General features: G+C 39.4%; 1 protein-coding gene across 7 annotated transcripts in view; it reads left to right on the forward strand.

The window, feature by feature from the left end:
- LOC106886004 (poly(rC)-binding protein 3-like) overlaps positions 1–21,470 on the forward strand; it is a 525,351-nt gene that overhangs the window by 114,740 nt on the left and 389,141 nt on the right. For all 7 annotated transcript variants that reach the window (XM_014938586.1, XM_014938583.1, XM_014938584.1 and 4 more), the window contains one exon: positions 11,713–11,850. The gene's annotated coding sequence lies outside the window, so the exon portion shown is untranslated. The remainder of the gene's footprint in view (positions 1–11,712; positions 11,851–21,470) is intronic.

Genomic DNA, 21,470 nt, shown 5'->3' on the forward strand with positions numbered 1-21,470 from the left:
CTAATTCCCTAGGAAAAAGGCAGAAAAAAGCTTGAAAAGGACGCTTCCAATTAGCGTGGCTTTAAATTCTGCCTCTCTCTGCCAGGTAATTGAATGAAATGTGATACATTCTTTTGATCTTTGTCGAGATGATGTAGGCTGTAGATATTGTTTCGTTATACAGTTCATGTTGACATAGATAGTATTATGCAACTTATAGATTCTTTGGCACAGCTCTGGAATCAAGTGTTCAGCAGTGATTAATGACAAAGAATACACAGACCTACTGTTGAGTTTAGGATATCTCTAATCTCTGCTCCTGTTCTTTCTCTCATTTCCAGTATAAGTTAATGCAGCTTCTGTGAACACATCATTTATGGTCCCTTCTTATACAGCTTGTACTGCCAGCAGTTATCATAGTGGTAGCAGAGAGCTAATGATCATTAAAATCTCAGTTGTCTTAATTCTTGCTTATTATTATATCATTGATGGCCTCTTTCCACCTTGCATTTTTTTATTTAGCATTTAATATAGACAAGACTTTTAAACCTTGCTAGACTTTTTTTATTCCAGTCCTTACACACTGTACAATCAATTAATACCCTTTGATATGTTATGCCAATTAAGTGATATGTGTGTTAACATAAATATTTAATTGTTAAAGGAGAGATCAGTTTGTCCTAGAGCTTTAATTAAATTAGATGCTTTTCAGATGATTGCCAAGATGAAACAGTCCATTATGAACATTTGCCACTGCAGGAGATTTCTGCTTATTGAAAGACAAAAGGGTAATTTCATCTAGGATTGTTGCAAACTGTACGAGTCGTTCATACTGATAAGGGAATTCTCCCTCTTTTAACCTTGATATGTACTGTAGTAATGAATTTATGAATCTTTAAAGTCAGTCACATCATTAAAGTGGGGATATGATGTTAGTACTGTCAAGTAAATGATAAGGATGAAAATTCATCTTCATAACAGTTAAAGAGATCAGAGTCAGTACCAATTTGTCAATAATTATCATCGCTTTAAAAGCAAAACTAACATGATAAAAGTAGGCAGCTATGGGCCTTTGTTGCATACCAACTGGAGTTTGAATATTTCCAATGACATAGTCTTCACATGGCAAACGAGTTTTAGGAAAACTAAATATCCTTCACACTGGGCTGCTGAGGCGCCTAAACTATAACTGCCATGTGATAGCTCTGTGGTAATATGGAATCCAAGTGTTACCAACCCAAAAGATTTCTGGTTTGTAAAATGTTCCTTTATTGCCATTTTGCCCAATTATCTGAGTATCTTCCAGACATCAGAGTCCTGTTTTTTGATATGCTGTAGACTCTGTAGTCATATGTATATCTCCCACAGAAAACACGTCACAGCAGTTTCCTTCAAAATATAGTACAGCTATGCATAATGTATGATAAGACTAGAGAGATGTGCTATGTGAATCAAAGTTTTAATGCCCTAGTTTTCCAGATATTATTATCTATTCACTGTGTTTTTAAAGGAGCTCTGATTAAGAATCATGTCAGCTGTGACAAGCCATAAAGCCAAGCAAGACTTTCAGTGAGAACCTGAAAAAGACTCCAAACACATTTTAATATTAAAATCGGTATTGGAGAACGTGGTTCTTATTTTGCCAGGGGGAAGAGGTTTGCATCAATAGAATCCTACTTGCTGACAACATGTTGTCACTGAAGATCTTAGGGCAAGGAAATTCAAAGCACAATAGGTTTTCTCTTTGTGTTTGACATGGTAGTTCTTATTTCTTTGTATTTGTTGACCAGGTCTCCAAAAGAGAGGATGCAAAAATCCAACCCTCCTTGTCACCCTAGGACATACTGTAAAGTAGCTGAATGCCTGGCTTGACTTGAAGTCTTATCTAACTCCTTGCTCTGCAGAGAATCCAAAATGTCAGCGAGACTGTTTAAATATGAAATAAAAGCTCAGCTTCACATCTGAGTGCAATCCTGTTGTGACATAATTGGACCTGGACCCTCTCGGCTTACCTGAAATGTTTCCCTTCCTCAATATCAGACTCTGTGAACTTGGAGTCTGCCTTAAAGTTTAGACTAATTGCAGTTTGGACATAGGCTGCAGCCTTGTGGACTTTTCAGCTGTTTCAGTTGCTTACTCTCCGGGTTAGGCACCTCGAAATAGTCAAGCGTCTGATGCTAAGGTTATGCTTACACGCTGAGGGAAATTGTATCTAGATTAAAATGGAAGTGAAAATCAAACACTTTGCTATTTATGCAGGAATAATGGGAAAGATTCTTTCAATAATGTGAGATGCTCTTCTGTCTTGCTGTAGAGCAAGATGGGACTGCTTAAGCAGTGGTGAGATTTCTGTTGTTCCTGGGGTCTTGTCCAAAGAGATAGTGAAGGAACAGATTTGTGAAAGTGATTGAACAAGTCTGAAATGAATTATCTTAGGTACCTGGATAATTCTGTTGCCATGTTGTTTTCTTTAATGAAAATTGTATCTACTGAGCAGTATATTACTGAGTGTATTTATTGAGCAATAAACAAAATTTATTTGATAACTTCTGTATGTTTATAGTTGTTGGTAACTGAAAAAAAAGAAGAGCAGTGCAAAACTGTTGTACATACTATGAATGATTGAGAATTTATTTTGTTTTATTTAAGAATTTAAAGTATCATTAAAGCAGTAAGTTAGAGGAGTTGCTATCTGGCAGAATGCTTTACCATCCACTAGCAAGGCAGCTGATAAATCTCTGTTAAAAATCATTTGAAAAAGTAATACACGGAATAAGTGTTTACTGGGTTCTGGATGTTCACTGTTCACTTTTCTATTTTGTTTTGCTCTAATGGGGGCAGTAAAAGGAGAAAAGTACTGGTGTGAGTGCAGGAGCATGAGGGTCAGCATAAAGGTCAGGCTGAGAAAGTGGGAAGAAATCAGACCAGTGAGGAGCAAATGCATAGGTTTTCTTACAGATATGAGCAGAAAGTCAGCGTGGTGTCTGCGCAAACAGTAAGGGAAACATGTACATTTTAATCACATTCAAGGCTGACTTTTCAGTCTGACGTTACTGCAGTTTTGTGTGCATTGGCTGAAAGAAGGGAAGTTAAGTCACAAAAGAGGTTTCAATAACATGATTGAATTTTTTTTTTTTCTGGAAAAGCATCCTGATTTTGACTGGGATCGACTTTATGCTTTTGGATCTATTGAACCTGAGAGTACTGGGTATCTAAGTCCTTTGCCCAGCCCAAAAGAGGATAAATGGACAGACCAGTTGCTTCACTGGCTGTACTGGATCTCTGTGGTTGCCACCATCCAGCTGCAACCTAGCCAGAAGGGGTTGGCACCAGGGGGCTGGGAACTGCTCCCAACAGGAGGGAACTCCTGTTGGGGCAAGGAGAAAGGAAGCCCTTGGGGGACATAGCAGAGACAGTGCTGGAGGACATTGCAGTGGGAGATGCCTACAACATAAAGAAGCAGACTCTACCTGTGGGTATGGATCAAGAAAAGCTGGCCCTGCTTAATACCCCATTTCTCATCGGAAAGGGTGGGTCTTGCTGCTCCATCTCTGTCTTTGCCAAGTGGAGCTGAGGCAGAACTGACAAAAGCGAGACAGTCAAGGAAAATCTGCTCTTTGTCTCCTGCCAGTTTCCCATCCTCCTGTCCTTGTCCATGCCTGCCCTCACTAATGGGAGTAAGGCTCTGAGACAAGGCATGTCCATTCACTCGTGGAGGTGAACCTCATACATCAGCAGCACCATGCAGCTGGTTTTGTCAGGGAAATCGTGTGTAATGGGGTCTGGCTGGGCAAAGGGAACTGAATCCAAGTATAGATAGAACCACGTGTGACAGTCTGTACAGAAGACTGTCCCAGGGCCAATGAAATGCCATTAGCTCGGATGTCTGCTCGGCAGCTGACACTGTTAACTGAGATACCCACCTGCAAAGAACTTCCTTGCCCATAACATGTGAAAGACTGCATTGAAGCCACAGTGGGGTTGCTTTTGATGCCCTCTGCTAATAGAGGGGAAGGCACAGTGCACTCTGTAGCGTGCCACTTTGCCTTCCCCCTGCCTGTATCCTCATTCCTCTTCTTGCTGATGAGGCTCAGTAAAGCATCATCAGGGGTAGGCAAAGGGAGTGTCAAAGTTGGTGGAGATTTTGTGAGCTGTCGTTACTGGCTTCAGACTGACTGAAAATGCTGCTACCTAGGAAAATTATGCACAGGAATGACTCGTGCCTTTCTCCTGATGCCATGTTGTCCTAGAGCTGCCCAAAGCGGCACAAGCACTCACACACTGCAATTAGCTGGTTGCAGAATCTAGTGCCAACCACCCTGCACTGTATAGTTGTGAAATGTGGGAAAAGCATAGTATTTGCCATGTTTTAAGAAAAACACCCTTTACATTGGAACGTGCTGCAACAAGTGACTTCTGTGGGAATGGACTTGTGATCCTTAAATCAGTCATGCATATCTACATAGCAAATTGGAGTAACCCCAATAAAATCAAGAGTACAACTCTGAGGAGAGAAAATACTTAGTTTGCATAAATGTTATTCTTGCACATGTAGATTGGTGCCAATTTACCACACTGATGGGGTTTTGTGCATACAGTCTTTCACATGCAAACTCTTTGTTTGCAAATTTGGAAGTCAGCCGAAAATTAAGCCTTAAGCACACTTTTTCATAGCTATGCAATAAAAATTGTCTGATGCCCGGTATGAGGCAATGAAGAAGCTCATGCAGAACATTGATCTGCATTGACAGTATTCTTTTATAGTTACCTCTATGCTGCCCCTGTGATTCAGTATGATGTGGGTGAGATGTTTGTACTAGTACACAGGAAACCCTTGAACATGGAAAATAGTACTTACTGAAATAGATCACGTTCCCAAGGGGGAGACAGCGAAATGACGAGATTCATGGAATAAGAAATAACTAAAATTGCCCAATTATTTAAACGGAGGTATTTTTCTATCAATATAAGATCTTGCTGAGCTTCTGGAGCATAATTTAGAATAGGCATTTTGCCTGCAGTTCACAATATAAATATTTTATATGATCTCTCACACTGTTGGAATAATAGAGGTAGTGTTATTTAATCCACTCCTGGCAAAGCAGATGCTTGCCCAAATGCATAAAGCACTCAAGGAACTGTTTTTGTTGTAGTTGAAACTAGTTTGTAGAATGATTTATCTGAAGTTAGACTCTTCATTGTGGAAGTGGATTTGATGATGCTTGTGAGACGCAATTTAAGGTTGTGTTGAAGGTTCATAAAAAAAATAGGTAGTCGATGGAAATGTTAACAACAGAAGGATGAAAAAAGGCTCCTTAAAAGGTAAGCAGGTAAAGCAAGAGTCTTGGCTGGGTGAGGGGGGGGCAGGGCGGGGGCTGGGAGAGACTCCATGTCTGTGAATTCTTTGAGTTGGACTTAGCAGAAATTGTGACAACAGGTAAGTGCAGTTGAATACACCTTTTGAAGAGCAGTTGCAAGCATAGGAACTACAAGCCTTAGCAGAGAGCATGCAACCGGTGTGATTTCTGCATAGTGGTCTCAGAAAGTGTCTTGCAACCCAACAGGGATGGAGAAGTTCAAAGTTTAATAAAGCTTTTCTTAAAAGTTGAACCTTTGGAGTGTATTTTAATACCTCTCATGTGACAGTCATTGTCTCTTATTCTTTACCTGCAGCGTGTTTGAGTTGCTTATAGCTGATACACTCTGACTACAGTCCTTGGGTTTGAGGTGGCTGCTTGGGTATGATAGGAGTTAGGGTAGGTGGTCTAAATGCTCCTTCTCTAGCTTCCATTTCTACAAAGTGGAGAGGAGATGAATATTGATTGCTAAGCACCATAATCTTGCACACTTGACCCAGGGTTTAGCAATCAGAATGGCATTGTTGCTAAAATCCTATGGAAAATATTTGATGCTATGCCCTTTTCCCCTGAGGTGATTCTGCCTAAAGCTGTTATGCATAGGGGATGATAAAAAGATGACCATTTGTTGTGTACATTTGTTATGTGATATATTATGTCATTCATCACTCTTCTGTTTGTTTACACTTTTCTTTCATGCTTATTGTAGCTTTTATTAATGTTTTTGATAACACAGCATCAGCTGCAAGGCAGAAATGTTTACTCTGCTGGGGTTTTGTTAAACTTTTCAGCATAGATTAAAAAACTTCAGCAGCCCTTGGATGGATAGGCTTGAGTTGGAAATTTACATGTGAGTAACAAATATTATAATGCAGATGAGCCAGACAGGAGAAAGAGAAATTTATAATCAGGAACTCCTCTGGCAGTATTAATCTGCCTCATGTAGAGTGTGATGAATCATCCCACATCGCCACAAGGACTGCTGCTGCTGCTGAGCTCTGTCAGCAAGTAGGACAATAAAAAGTGTGCATGGAAGAGTGGAGGGGAGGGCACATGCGAGGGATTAGGAAAGGGACAAAGAAAGAACAGCTATTTAAAACTGGACATCTCAACCCTCGCCAGTAGTTCATGTTATATATAATTCATCCAATTTATTGGGTAAATCATTTCATATGCTCCATGAAATGCAATTTGCTTCCATGGCCAAGCATGACAAAGGTTTCACAGAATTGCAGTTGGCAAAGAGCTCTTCTAGGATAGTTAATTCAGGGCCTCTGAGATTGCTGAGGCATCTTGTCAGAACATTAAATAATCACACAATGTCATGAGGGAATATCTAATTAAGAGCCCAATTTCTCAAGGGTCTGAGTACCTGTTACAATGTGCTGAGAACCCTTAATTCCCACCAACAAGAGCAGCAGCTTAGGGTGTTCCCAGCAGGCATTTAATAGGATTGTACCCTTACTTCATTTGGCTGGGGTAAGTCCAGGCCAACCAGGTGAAGCGACAGTAATCAGACAAGACAGGATAATGACAAACAGGGTACATCCCAGCAGGAATGTTACTACTTGCAGATGATGGAACATACCCCGGTGTGAAGCCCCTGTAAAAATTAAGGCCAGATTTAAAGGTGCGCTTTTATGGGTTAAATTTCTGCCTTTAAGAAAGGTCCGCCTGTACTTACCCTGTGCAAAAGATCTGTAAAAGGCAACATGAATCCATTATCAGCCCATACCGTCATCCTGCATGAACAAGTGACAAAGCTCTCACCCGCACTTTGGTCCCAAGGACTTTAGTGATTTAGATGACCTCATGAGGGCGGTCTGTCCTACAAAGGCAGATGGCATTTCATCCAGTGTTTGGGAAGCATAAAGCTTGAGTAGAGTCATTTCAGAGAAATTTGGGTTCTGAAGTTCCCTGTGCAGCATTCTTGGTGTGTCTCATGAAATAGAACAAGATTTGAGGTTGACAGATGGAGACTTATCAGTAGGACCTCTTCCCCTTCTTATATACCTGCAGCTTAATAAGGGAGAAGACTGTTAGATGCAATCAGAAGATAATAGACGTTGTAATTTGGCTTATGATGCTTCTCTTAGCAGAGATGAAGGTAGAAATGGTAGAAATGGTGTTCTTTTTTTTTTTTTTGTATGAAGAAGCATTATGAAAGGGAGAATGAGAAAGGAGCATGGTATTATGTTAAGCACTTTTGGGAGAGTGAAAAGTTAAAATCAATCTCTGTGTTGTCAGACTCTTAAGTGAGGAATGATGCATTAGACTACCTGACTTTATTTGATTTGTTGGGAAACCAGAGCTGCTGTGCTGTTTCTTGAATGGAATTACAAGCTTCATTTGAAGAGAGATGCAAAGAACACACATCATTCTGGAAGAGATCAACATAAGCGTTTTCTATATCATGACTAATGTTTACTGGAAGAAATCAAATTACTGTTACACAGACCATCTGTTTTCTTTGCATGCAATCATGTAAGTGTTTTAGGACAAGCCATCCTATTTAATCAATTGTAAATCTTTTATGAGAAGGCACTGTTTTCTGTAATAAAATCTATTTTTATGATAAATGTAAGAGTTTTAAATACTGTTTCTTCTGCATAGATAATAGTGTACATATTGTTCATAACATAAAGCGTAGGAGTGTACAGCATTAGTTATTATCTGTCAAGAACTTAATTTTAGGCCATTTGGGTAGCCATTTTTGGATATTTTTTGGATCTGCAGCTCATTGGTGTTGAACTATTACAGCAAGTAGCATAATGAATAATATGGTCCATTTATAGCTGTTGAAGTTGCTTCCTACCTACATTTGGTAAATATATTATATAGGGTCTCTATTTTGTAGCTTGCCTACCACGGTAAAATTGAATACTGGGGAAGATAATTGCTCATTGTCTAAATGCTTACACTTGGAAAGACCTAAGAAAAAAAGGCATGGCTTGTTGGAAGATTACTCAGTGTGATGCCATTAGAAAAATTTGAATTTATAGTCTAAGAAGAAGCCAACAATGGAGTGTGAGATTTGCTTCATGTTTAAGGGTAGCACATTCATGCGTATATATGATCCTGTTCATTTTAGTGCATTCTTAATTGAACCTGCCTATTGGTTATTTTTTTTTATTATTATTTCTGGCAGCTTCCCTTTTTTGTGTATTGTGTTTGGGTGCACATAGTTGCTCTTGAATTCAGCGGAAGCTAAAGGTCTGCATTTTAAACAGTCTCCTCTGATTTCAAAAGAAGCTGTGTGCGCACAATACCAGAAGTTGCTCTGTATTGTATCAAATGCCCCTGAAATAAAAGAAAGGAACAAGAACTGTAAGTAACACAACTGGAAATTCCCTGAGAAGGTTGGCTGTCCTTTTCAATGAGGTCAGCAAGCCTGGATTTCATTTGTTCAGACACCTTCAAATCAATAGTATTTTGTCTGAATAATTAGCTGCTTACTCAGGCTTGAAGAGTGTAGGGTGCTAAATTCTTGCTTTTTCTTGGGTAAACATGAAGAGGCAAAGAGGGAGAAACAGATGGAGTGTGCACCTGGAAAAATGACAGTGACTACACTCTGGTGCCACCCCATGGTACAGGGGAAGCTTTCTGTCCAGGGAAATATCAGGTGAAGGCCGGAGTTGAGATCTCTGTGTCTTACCTCACTTATTATAGTGTCTGTTGGGAATTGCCAGTATGTGGCACAGGAAAAGCTGCCTACCAAACTGTGCTAATCAATCCCAGCACCTACCTAGACTTGAAGCTTACCTAGATCAGTCAAGAATCTGATGAAAACTAGGTTGTCAGTTAATCTTCTTTTATCAGTCTGCATTAATTCAGTAAAAGAAAAAAAGCAGAACAAAGTGAACAGCTTACAAAATCATATAAGTAATAGGGAGTGAAAGATAAAACAAAGCATAAAAATGCAATTAGTAGTGGTCTAACAGTTTTACCCTGTTCACAGTATTTTCTATTTAAATTCAGCCCCTCTTCTTTCAGAAAAGTATCAAATGTGAGATAAATTGTTTAGGTTTTTTAAATTGTTTTTTTCCTTTTACTTCCGCCCTTCTTTTATTCAGAAGGAAGAAAACTGTAGGCAAATTGAGTATTTCATAGAATCACAGAGTCATGTTCATTAGAACAGATCTCTGGAGGACATCACCAACGTCCTAGTCCAAGTGAGAGAAACTTAGGTGATTCACCAGCCTCTCCTGGCCATCTGTTCCTCAGTCTTCCTTTTTTTGCTGATTTTTCCCTAGAAGCTCATCTAGTTGCTCCTCATGTCCATCACGAGCTTCAAGGTCAGCTGAGGTCTGGCTTCCCCACTTTCATCCAAGCAGGTCAGAACAAGGAAGTTCTGCCCACTTCCAGAAACTTCATCCTCTGTTTGTCCACACTGCCCTTGTGTTGTGCCTGCTTGACTTTCCATGTGGTGAGCTAGGAAGTCTCTATTATCTTGGGAGGTTGTCCTCAGCAAGCAGCTTGCTTTTCTGGGCCCCTTTCCTGTCTTGGTTTTCAGGAGGCACATTTCAGTTTGAGCTATCAAAAACATTGATGCAAATGTTGGGTTTAGATTTTTCAAGTTGTCCTTCTTACTTCCCACCCTTCTATCTTCACATCCCCAAATCTTTTTCGGCAAGATAAAGCAGTGTAATCTGACGGATATGAAAATATTGAATTTTCACAAGGCTTTCTTTTTTTAGCATGATTTTTTCATTTGTATGTGAGTGAATTTACTACAGGTGGGGGTTTTTTGAAGTGTTTGTTTAGAAGTTGCCAAGTATTTAGACTTTTTGGGGGGGAATTTTTTTTCAGCCAGAACTTTGGAGCAGTCACCGTGAGTTCTCCAACAGCTTCAGTAGAATAGGCACAATGATTTCCAGTTGTATGGTTTGTTTTTATCCAAGAGAGATGTATTTACAATTGTCATAGAACATATTGGATTAGTTCCAAGAAAGGTAAATGCTAACACTGCTGCTTGGAAATTATCATAATTTTATTATTAAGAAATAATTCAGCAAAATGACTTCATTTGCTTAGTGGTAAAGAGGGTGGTAAACTATGAATTACTGTTGTCATGGTTACAGTATATTTTGATATAGTATCTGTGTTCATCTAAGCAGTAATAAAATAATTTGCTCAATGAGCAATGAGAATGAATGTCTTGAAATAAAAGTACAGAACCCCTCACTCCATTTTAAGTGGGGTAAGTAGAGAATATTGCTGTTTAAGAATTTCCTGTGTCTGCAGTGCTGATTACACTGAAGCGGGAATCAATGACAAAGTGCCATATAGGAGACTTTATTTATAGTAGCTTTATAACTGATCTGAAGTGAGACAAAAGGTAGAAAAATCTCTGAAGAGAGGTTTCTAATTTCACCTCCAAAGTTACCCCTTGTGAAAGTCCTTTGTATTTTAGGTTTTGTGAGGATATTAAAATAATTACCCATTCTTGGTTGGTTTCTTTTTTTTCTGAATTATTCCATTCTCTTGGCTATTCGGTTGACAAATCGGAAAAATTATTCAGCGGAGCTCTGAAATCCTCAAAGCTAGACATTTGCCCATTTCTGCTTTTAATAATGTTCCTAAGTGTAGTATGTTTTGGAGGTTGTGCGTTTGCTTTTCTGCACTTGACCTGTGGCAGCCCAGTGGTCGCAGAGGATGTGATTCGTGTGTGCGTTCTGAATTCTCCTCTTCCATTTCTCTACCACATGCAACAATTTTTCTGAAGGAAGTGCAACAGAAAAATGCCATAGGTGATTATCATGCTTGACTTTGAACTGGTCTCCCACAGATCATTTTGTGGTACAGGGAGGAAAAGAGGGAAACAGAAATACTTGGTCACCATTCTGAAACCTATTTAGGTCTGACCTGCTTATCCTTAAAGAGAATAAGTCTATAGGTATTCAAAAAATCTGCAAAATGAATGAATAATCTCTAAGGAAGATATTCTGGAGTGAAAAAGAAGTAGAAAAGATAGTTTAGAGAAGGTACAGGAAAGAGAGTATGTGTAGAATGATGGGTTGATAGCAACTTTAAAAATAAATGCATTTAATACTGATGAAAGAAAAACTCACTTGAAATGTGCTCAGTTAACTAGCAGAATTGATTGATATAAGATACCGTTGAGTAAAACACTGGAAACTCTCCTCACACATATTATTTCTCTACAGATAAATAGGGCAGCATAAAAGATTCTGATACTAAGCAATGATCCCCCTAGGCTGCTGGTCTGGAAACCATCTCTTGGGGTTTTTATTCCTCAATATTGGCTACTTTTGAAGTCAGGAAATAGGGACTGCTTGAATTATAGTATGATTTGAAATTATTTTTTCAGTGCCTTCATATGCCACATTTGGTCTCTATATCCTCTCTGTCACAGGAAACCATCTTACACCCAGAGCAAGAAACATAAATTCGCTTGGCTGTCCCACATCTCTAAGGGACCTGATGCATGAGTGGACTAGAGAAAGGAAAGAGAGAAAAACTCCAAGGACCTACAGGTCATCTTGCTGGCAGGGTGAGTAAATGTCCTAGCATTTCAGTTTTGTGTTGTCAGGTTCACAATGAGTGATTCTGCTTTAAGCATTGCCTCAGGAATTTCCCCTCCAGTAATTTTTGAGAAAAAGATGATAAAAAATGTCTCCTGTTCCTAGGTCTCTGACACTGGTGCCCCCATATGTTAAGAATTACTAAGCCAGACACCTCCTATATTCTCAGTTTAAGCCTTGAACATGGATTTATGTCATGGGGTCTTTAATACATGTTGTGTTCTTAAGGCCCTTTTAAAATTGGGTGGGTGAAACAGAATTATCTACCTATTACTGAATCAGTCCAAACTCCTCATGATTCAAAAGACATTCGAAAGAGGAAAGAAAGGAAGAAAACTCATTTTCCCTGTTCTGACAACACTTACACTCCTACAGATCTGGGCCTGTGTTCCCTGCTTTCCCTAGGCAATTTTTTCTTGCTTACAAAACGCAGTGAAAAATATTACCTAGCAGAGAAGTAAATGTGTAGTTGACTTATGTGATAGTCAGAACCTAATTATATGATCCCCTTTTCTTGCTGGGTTTGCCTTTTCCAAAAAGTGGTAGAGACAGAGACCACAGTAAAGTGTGGAGTATTTCCTCCAGTTCATAGCAGTGAGCCAGGAGGTCTGTCAAATACCAACAAGCCAATCTGGCAGATTCAAGAGTCCCATGTACAGAGGATGACTTCCTTTTCAAAAAGATGACCCAAATCAAAGCAGATTACTACCATGGCAGAAAATCCAGAAAAAAAACCTGAATATTCTCTCGGAGTCCTCCATCTGGTGGTTCGTGTCTCTATAAAAGACGTAATACAAGTGTTACCCTCCTCCACTGAGAAGGCTAAAAGTCCCTCTGAGTGTGTGATTCCCCACTGTATTTGGTCCTGCCTGTTTCTGTACCCTAAACATTGGCAGGGTCCATCTGCTTCTGTCTTCTCTGCTGGGGCAAAAAGGATGAGCTGAATGAACAGAGCAAACCCATCCTCCCTGTAACCCAGGCCCAGCAGACACTTTTATTTTAAAGAAAATATAGAGCAGCTGAATTATGGTTTTAGCTGTGTGACAGCCCACCTCAGCTAGGAACCTTAAGGCAATTTTCGAGAGCATGCAACACAACAGAACTAAACAAAGGGTGCTCCGGAGGGCAGGTACTTTTCTGCCAACAGCTCTCTGATATGCAATGCAATATCTACCATGATAACAGTGCCTTTACAATTGCTACTAGATGATGTGTTTAGTATAATATTAGGCTGTTTTTCTTAGCATACAATCAATGTTTCAACTTTGAATGTCTGCTTTTTCCTACTAGACGCTCTTTGAGGGGATCTGTGTAAACATGAGGGCTGTCTGGACTTTGCCTTACCCTCCAGTTAGAGGAAGGGGAATTTTGATGGTTTTGCTGTTTGGTTTGGTTTTTTTTGTTTTCAGTAAGTACTGCTCTGAGTGTGCTGAAAGATTATGTGGGTGCACAATTTTTTTACAGAAATCAGGTTATTCCTTTGCCCACTTTGAACACAGTGGCAACAGCAGCAACAGCCCTGCTCCCAATTGCTGGATTCTGGAATCCATAGGAAAAGGTGTTCAGGGGCTGGGGAGTCACCTTTCTGTTCTAGCATCTGTTTCTTCCCTCCTTGTGGAGCAGATAAATCATGTGGGCACAGGTTTGTCCATACTTCATAAATGACACAGTGTATTCTTCAACAATGTATTTACACTCTCTTGTTTTAATACAGCAGTGAAGTTTCTGAACCACTAGTTACTTCCCCCTTAGTTCTACTTTATTTTATATAGTACCTGTGAAATGGTTTGGAGACAGGCTTGATGTCCATTGACATAGTGTTGCCATTAAGTGAGGGCCAGTATGACTGAGAACAATAAAGGTGTTCAGTAAAAGTGTCAACGCAGTTGAAGATTAAAGTTAATATTATTTCTATTCCTAAAATCATTTCTGTGTGTATTGCTTTTGCAATTCACATATAAAATAAAATCATCCTCAAACTCAAATCTTATTGAAGCTTCATAAACATTACTACAGGGAAAATAAATAAGTTGGTAAATGATTAAATGTATAATTAAAGGTTTCACATTTAATCCGTCACTGCAGTGATTTATGGTTTCCATTATTTTGTCTAAGTAATGCACTTCCTTTTTTCCAGTGTTTTTTCTTTCCTTCATTGCTGTTAGTGTCTGTAATCTTATTGTAAGGAAATTTATCACAAGGACAACTTTTTGTCCTCAGCTGCAAGGTACAGAGGAGAATTAAATAAAAGCATAGAAGATGCAATATGCTTCCTCCTGCAGTTGGTGGGAAAATTGTGAAGCATTTACAACATTGGGCCAGAAATGCTTTATGTTTAAGAACAAAGGGCAGGATCTAGTCTCTGTGCTTCTCTGCTGTCATATTTAGGGCTGAAACAGGTGTCTTCAGCAGCCAGTCCCAGGAAGGCTCAATAAAGGCATAAGGCTGGGACACACAATCTCCCTCTGTTGTGCATGCCAGGATTGGGTGGAAACCTGCAAACGCAGCAGAAACTGCCCTGAAGTAGCCCATAGCAAAAGCTGAGCACAGCCCTGTGCCTACAGGCTGCAGAGTTCAAGCTCTTCTCCAGAGGTAGGTTCCCGTAGCAGTTTTTTTCAAAAGGACTCATCAGGCTTTGTGGTTGTTATCACAGCCGTGGGAGCTCATCACTTGCGTGATGCTGAGGGCTCTTCCCTTCCTTGCCAAGTTGCCCAGCCACTGGGCTGTGCTATCGTCTCACAAGGCTTTCTGCCTGCTGCATGAAATTTGCAGCCTACTTCACTCTGGCAGGGCTGTAGTGGACCACTCTGCACTCCTATTTTCTAGACCAGTTCGTAGTTCTGCTGGAAAGTGGGTGTCAACACCACCTCAGGGTGGGCAGAGCCTGGAAACAAGATTCCTCACACCCAAGTGAGAGCTCTAGCTGTATGCTTGGGTAATACCTCTTCTAGCTGTAACCTAGAAAACAAGGGTGTTTTCCAAGAAGTACAAATTTGCCTGTGTCTGTTAGGTGTACTTTGAGCAGATCTGAAATTTTGGCTTAGGTGTTGTTTCAGGGTTGTGGTGGGTCCTAAATTTGAGATGAGCACCTTGTTGCTGAGGTGGAGATGTTTGTGGGACTTCAAAGAATAAGAGTGAGAAAGAGCTTCAGGAGCCACTGTACAAGTGTGTTCCTGTGGCAGTTTTCATATTCAGACATGTACATTTGTATGTGGTCTGAACTTCCTCTTGACCAAGAACCCATCTACATAAGTAAAATTTCTTCTTCTACCAACATATGGTACTAAGATTCTCCTCTTAGATTGGTTTCACACAGGAATTGCTGTTCTTTTCCAGACTATTGCAGGATGAAATAGCTTGGGGTTTATTTCTGGTTGGGAGTTTAAATTCACACCCTTGTTAACTTCACCTAGAGCTGTTAACCAGAGCAGAAAAAATATGTTGTCTTGTCTTCACTGTTTTACCCTAAATATGGTGTATAGATGCACTTACTGACAGTTCACAGCAATGTTTAATATGGTTTAATTATGCTCTGTTGAAGGTATTGTAGTTTATGTTCTCCATAGTATTGTATAATGTTACTGTGTTTCTTCTTATTCTTTGTCTTGCTAAAAGTATTTGGGCCATTTTGTTTTAATCCTCTGCAATAATCACAGCAGAAACTTCTGAGAAGAGATCTTTAAAGAATTGTGGCAAAATAAAAGAGAATAAAAGTGAGTTTTCTTGAGAAATGGTTATGTAGAAAAGGACTTCTGTTTTCTCTTTTGTAGTATGTCTCTTAGTCTTTTGGACAAGTTTTTCATTGGCCTAATATTTTTCAGCTGTTTTTTCTTTTTTGTTGTTTCTTTCTTCCTTTTTTCTTTTTTTCTGTCACAGTATTTTAAGAGAGGTAACAAACAAAAACATGCTGTTCCAGGAAGTTATAAGAAGTCATAACTCCAGTACTGCCTTTCTTAATATTGTTTGTGGATGACATTACTGCTTTATGAGCAAATGTGTGTTTGTTTTAGGGAAGGACATATTCCTATGAAACTTTGTGATTTTTTTTTTCTTTGAGTGATAGCAGCTAATTTAAAATTTAGCAATCTACAAGAGAAGTTCCTGTTACTCTGATCACCAGACCTTTAATTTGCAGCCTGGCATTTTCCCTGCCATCACAGTTCCAATTTGGATCAGAGGTCCCTCAAAATTTCCTAACAGTTTTCTTCAGGTCTGGATAACCTTAGTAATGGTTTGTCATTAGCATTCCTTCAAAATAATAATTAAATGGATTAATAATTGAATGTATAACAAATCCATGCCTACAGAGGTACTGTGTTTTACCCTCTTATTGACATCTTGCTGTTGTTGAAAGGCCCTTAGTGTAACTCATTTTACAGGTACAAAATATAAGTGTAGTATAAGCTACCCTTTAGGATGGGTTGGGGTTGACTGTATTTCTAGTCTTGCACTGGGAAGCACAGGTGTAGATCACCTCACAGTGAGCTGAATGGTCCCAGTGATTTCAGAGGCCTTCCTTGTGTGAGTTGGAGTTTAAAGAGTGCAGCATTTGTTTTCCTCATGAGAAGCTTCCAGAAGAACATTGCTGTGTCCTGCTATCCATAATATTTAGGCTTGTCTGTGCTTAGGAGTAAATGATTTTTATTTCAGAACTGTTATTTACATGCTTATTTTGACAACACTCTGGTGGTTGGTTTTTTTCATTTATCAGACAAATGTCGTCTTTTCACAGTAGACTGAACAGCTTTTGCTTCTTCTGAGCCATAGAAACCTAGCATGTTAATTCCTTTGAGTTTGAGCATTACTGCTCTTTTACTGTTTATGATCAGAAGTGTTAGCAAGACGCTTGGGGTAAACTCTTTGCTGGATTGAAACGGCACAGGTTATTTGAAGTCAACTGGTTGAGCTGTTCCAGTGTACAGCAGTGAGGAACTTGGCCCCTGGTCCAGAAGCCAATGGACTATAGTGGAGTTTTTACCTTCACTGCTGGCATATGAAAGAGTACATGTTTGCAGGCAGAGTATTTCTCTGTCATCTCTCTGACTCAGTATTGGTTGGTCTCTCTAGATGCTACAGAGTTACGTGTGCTATATTTAAGTTTAAGAGATAGAATAGGCATTTTCACAGACTGGGATATCATGAGCAAAGTTTGAGGCCTGTAGTGTAGGATACAAAAATTAGTCAATGCAAGTTCAAAACAGAAGCTTTGCTGCTCAGATAGGAGTCCTGTTGAGATGGACAAGGTCCCCCTTTTTGAATCTTATAGTACACCTTTTTGCCTTTTTAGCATGCAGTTCTTATATGACATTACAGCTGTTTCTCCAGAAAGCACGGGCAAAAACTGCTTTTGGTAGATCCCATGGAAGAACAGACACAAGGGAAATGGTGCCTGTTTTCTGAATGCATATATTCTCTTATGCATTGCTGACTAGCAGGGGTGTGCAGCTAGGAAGAGCTGGTTTGATGAGAAGTTTATGCAGAGGACAGTTAGCATGGTGATACGAATGTATGTGCAAATTTTTCCTCCTCGCTTGCTTTCAGGCTAAAGTTTTCCATCACAAGAACCTGAAGCCACAAGAGGCCTCAGGACCCGCATGAGGACAGTGTTTCTGAGAAGGGATTATCACTTTTTTGATCACTAAGTTCTTTAAGGACTTTGACAGGCTCCACATAAGGCTTCTGGCTGAAGAAGCACATCTGCAATTTGACTTGGTAAGCAGAGACATGCAGAGAGCTGGGCTGCTGCCCAGCGCCTCTCACACTGCATCAGGCAGACCTGGTCCCAGGGTGCAATGCCCACAACTGGTTTCTGACATTTCAAACAGAAGACAACGTTGTGCAAAAAACAGACACTAAAGCTTTTCCTTTAATTCTTTCCTGTTCTGCTGTGCTGCATCCAGATGATGTCATTCACCTGCTCCCCTCATATGTTGTCTACAAAGGAATAAAGTGCCATTCCCAAGAGCTGCTGAAGTCAGACTGTCCTGGAATTTGTGGCAGGGACCCTACTTTCTTATAGCATTATAACATACCAGAATGAAGATTTGTAGCAGAATGGAGTGCACTCAGAGAAATAAATGATACTAAGTTTAATGATTGTGTGATATACCCTGATTCTCACTTTCTAGATTTTCAATAAAACCCCTATAAAAATTACTATAAGCACTTTGCAAATATAATTGGGTTAACCTATACTGTTACTATTCAGGAAAGCAGCACAAATAGTCTGGAACTTCATAGCCAGACCTTTTGAAGTAACAGAAAAATAACATTTCTCTTCCTAACCACCTAATCCATACAAGAAAAAATTACTGAGACACCCAATTTATTTACCACAAACCAGTAACGGCTACCTCTCCTTGCTTACCTCCCACTGCATCCGCTTTGATGAAATAATTGCATTCATTCTTGCTGAAATATTAGCATGAAATAATTAATACGCGCAATTAAAGGAATGTGTGTTTGAGCACCACAGTTAATGTTATGTTAAGGTGGAAGATGTTATTTTATTCACTGTTTCTGGCAGCCCAAGGTTGTACACAGAACTGAAGTTTATTAAGTTGCTTTTCCAATTGTGAGCAGTAAAAATGCTTCTGCTTTGCAAGACAAATAGTGAACTTGGGGTACCATTGTTTGGCAGTTTTTAAAGATTGATAGCAAGGTAGCAGTTGCTCTGTGCTATTAGAGAGTTCTACAGGCTAGCCCAATACATAATCATGTTTTTTGATGGATATAAAATAAGACTGAAAAGTACGTCAGCTGTTTTAGTGAGGCTTATTCCTTATTTCTTGATATACAGTTTTTTTGGAGTGGGAGGGGGGAAGAAGGTAGAGTGAATAGGAATCCCTGGAGAATTCTTCAGGCTGAATGGAAGGAGAACCATTCTGATGGGTTTGATAGGACAACGGCTGGCTTCCTCACTTGTGTGACTGCCTCTGGCTTTTGCATCTAAGAGGCAGTAAAACTTCATCAGTAGGAAGAAAGATGCTTTGAAGCCATAAAGACTGAAGGCTAGCGAAAATGAGAGGTGTCTTAAGTAAATGAGGAAAGCCTGTGGGTAAGGCTGGAGCAATATTCAAGTGAAGAAAATAAATCTGGGAGATAGGGAGAAAGAGAACTGGTGTGATGGGATTGATAATATTTTTGTTCCCACAGTCTTTGGCACTTATTCTCTGTTTTGTCTTTATGCGTATAAACATACATTCTGCCAGCCTGAGTTTAAGCACGTCTGACTCCACTTACTACATTAAATTTTTCTCCATACTCACAAAAGCTTTTTGAGAATAATGCTTTAAATTAATATGCAAGGTAACTTAAACTGGTTTTTGTTAAAATGTAGAGATCCTTAAGTAATCAAATTGAATATTAAATCCATATCCATGCAGCTCTCTAGCTTTTTAGCTTTCTTTTTCCTCGGGCAACCCTGGACTAGCATGGGAGATTTTACTGACTTCGAATGCATTAAATATATTGATCTGCAGAAAGCTTTGGCGTCAGGCTGTCTGTAGCCTGTGTCATGCTGTTGAAAAGGAAGTGCTTTTGCCTCTGTCTACAGAAGAAACAAAATGAAAAACATTATCAGGGTTTCAAATCGCCGTGGAAGCTGGAGAGGCCCAGGGAATTAGCTAATAGCAGCTGCATTACAATTAGTAGGGAAGAGCTTGGCTAAGAGCAGCAACAGTTCTTTTTAGCATCTCAGCAAACTTTAAACGGTGTATTCTTTTGAAAAATTATTTGTTCAGAAACAACCTATACAGTCAGTATATACCTTCTCACCAGGGTCAGCAAAATTTTGGAGAGGCTACTTTACTTGTCCTTTCCCTTTTATAACATCATGTTCTCTCTTCACAATGGGGTTACCTTGATACTAGTACAGTCTTCATTGAGTTCTGGACTAGTTCAAGTTGTGAGGGTACTATACAAAGCCACTTAATTTTGCCTCCTATTTTTGTTTACTTTTTCAATAAATTGCTTAGGTTGCTGTGATTCTGTGACATCTTTACTGCTGTTATCAACCTTTGCACAGGTATCTTCCTAACCTGCAGGTTTCATGCAGCCACAGGCGCTTCAGGTCCCTGCTTCTTCCCTTCTGAATGTGAAGTGGTGCAATTGGTCTGAGTTTTGTTTATAAAATGATGTTTATGAATGTTAATTTTTTTCCTCTAAAACATTTCTGTACGTATTTCCAGTATTATGGTAGTTCACATCCCAGTGCAGATATTACAGCTGCTTTATGTGCTTTTTGTTTTATTTAGGTAACATATACTCTCATTAAGTGCTTACAGGCTTCGCTAGAAAATGCCTTCAGGGATCCATTTTTCTGAGTGTCAGTGCCCCCTCCACAGGTGTTGCTGTTTTGCTTTCTTAATTCTGATATTCAATTATCTTCCCAAAGAGGAGGGGAAGCTTCCTGAAAGGCCCAGGTGAAAGCCGTCTTCTCATTACAGCCGGTTCTTAGCTGGTGTCCACCAGCTAGCACAAGTTCATCTTGCCGTGGAGCTGTGCTGGAAGGAGAGAAGCAAACACTTTTGGTGAGATAAAATTGCCCTGCAAATGGCAATAAGATGTGCTTTCTAGATTATACCTTGTAGTTAGTTATCATAAATATATGAAATAATATTTAGTTTCTTGAAAGAAGTGTTTTACTAGAGTGATTTGTTTGTTTTATCCTTCAGATTTGCAATACAATTTTTTATAGTGCATAAATAAGCATGCTGCTGGGGTGAATTTGAATTATTTTCTGTTGTGTAGCTATTTGGTATCCTCTCTGGAGTAATGAAAGAAGAGAGGTTGAAGCTGTCTTTTTTATTTCTTCAGTATCAGAGTAGAGGTGACTTCCTGGAAGAAAAACAATAGGGCTGTTTGATCTGTCTGGTACTAGTGCCTTGGGGTCAGATGGAGGGAGAGGGAACTGAGATGTGGGTGGGATGGGGAAAGAAAAGGAGAGATTTGAAGTTGAATCTCAAATTACATGAACACTGGTGTTATTTACTCTTTGATCAGTGTGACCTCTGCTATTAAGTACAAACTTAAATAAGGAGTACAGGATTGGGAGGGACCTCCTGAATCATCCTGTTTTTCCTCTTGCCATCACAGCTGCTGTAGCATATAAATCCCTTTGAGAAAGCTGTCATAGTTCAACTTAGCAAGGCTCTTTGCCCTGTTATAGGCTGGTTGTTCCCTAGCTGAGCTCCTGTGAAAATTAGAAGCCACTTGTCCTTTAGCTTAAGTGATTTTGCCTTTCTGTTGCCTGTGAAAATTTCTCCGGCTTTAGGTTTTGATAGTTAACTATCTAAGGTCTTTGAAATGCAGCTTTTCAGGTCAGTAGGGTAGGGAGGTGGGTTTTGTTGTTGTTTTGCTATTTTGATTAGGTGTTCTATTTTCTCCTTTTTTTTTTTATTGTTCTTGGTTTAGAATGTGTAAAAAAAAAAAAAAAAAAAAAAATATTTAAAAGCTCAGCATTTCAAATTATTTTTCCACAATTTTCTAAAGGGTTGATGCTTTGATCAGTGTGACCTCTGCTATTAAGTACAAACTTAAATAAGGAGTACAGGATTGGGAGGGACCTCCTGAATCATCCTGTTTTTCC

The sequence above is a fragment of the Calidris pugnax genome, unplaced genomic scaffold (genome assembly GCF_001431845.1).
Source record: "Calidris pugnax isolate Ruff unplaced genomic scaffold, ASM143184v1 scaffold13, whole genome shotgun sequence".
Lineage (NCBI taxonomy): Eukaryota > Metazoa > Chordata > Aves > Charadriiformes > Scolopacidae > Calidris > Calidris pugnax.